This window comes from Myotis davidii, unplaced genomic scaffold (assembly GCF_000327345.1).
Source record: "Myotis davidii unplaced genomic scaffold, ASM32734v1 scaffold937, whole genome shotgun sequence".
Lineage (NCBI taxonomy): Eukaryota > Metazoa > Chordata > Mammalia > Chiroptera > Vespertilionidae > Myotis > Myotis davidii.
The window spans coordinates 1,669,518-1,670,063 of NW_006288252.1; the positions used below are offsets into that span (position 1 = coordinate 1,669,518).

Genomic DNA, 546 nt, shown 5'->3' on the forward strand with positions numbered 1-546 from the left:
GGCCCACGTGCGGCTGGGCTGGGTGGGAGCCGGGGTGAGTCGCTGCCCGAGGTCTCCGTCCCGCAGTGAAACCATGGGCCTCGCCGTTCCTCACAGGCAGGGGCAGGCCCTCCCTCCGCTGACCCTGCTCCCATCGCCCATGGCCTCTGGGGAGGGTCCCCAGACTGGGGTCTGCCAGGCATGGGCGATGGGCACAGACTGATGCCACGGTGCAGGGCCCTGAAGCCATGGGGTGGATCCGGATGACACTAATGGGCTGGCTGCATACTACAGCGTGTCACGTCCCACCCACGGGCCCGGGCTGCACACTACAGCGTGTCACGTCCCACCCACGGGCCCGGGCTGCACACTACAGCGTGTCACGTCCCACCCACGGGCCCGGCTGCACACTACAGCATGTCACATCCCACCCATGGGCCCGGGCTGCACACTACAGCATGTCACCAGCCAGAGTTCTGTTGTGGGGCTGGGGGAGCAGGGTCAGTGGGGAACAGGTCAGGTGGGAGCAGGGTCAGGAGGAAACCAAGTCAGGGGGAGCAGGGGCAC

At 67.6% G+C, this 546-nt stretch overlaps 1 protein-coding gene across 1 annotated transcript in view; it reads right to left on the reverse strand.

Annotated features, from left to right (window-relative positions):
- The window catches only part of SH3BP2 (SH3-domain binding protein 2), a 35,082-nt gene that overhangs the window by 10,198 nt on the left and 24,338 nt on the right, over window positions 1-546 (reverse strand). The gene's annotated exons all lie outside the window — the stretch shown is intronic.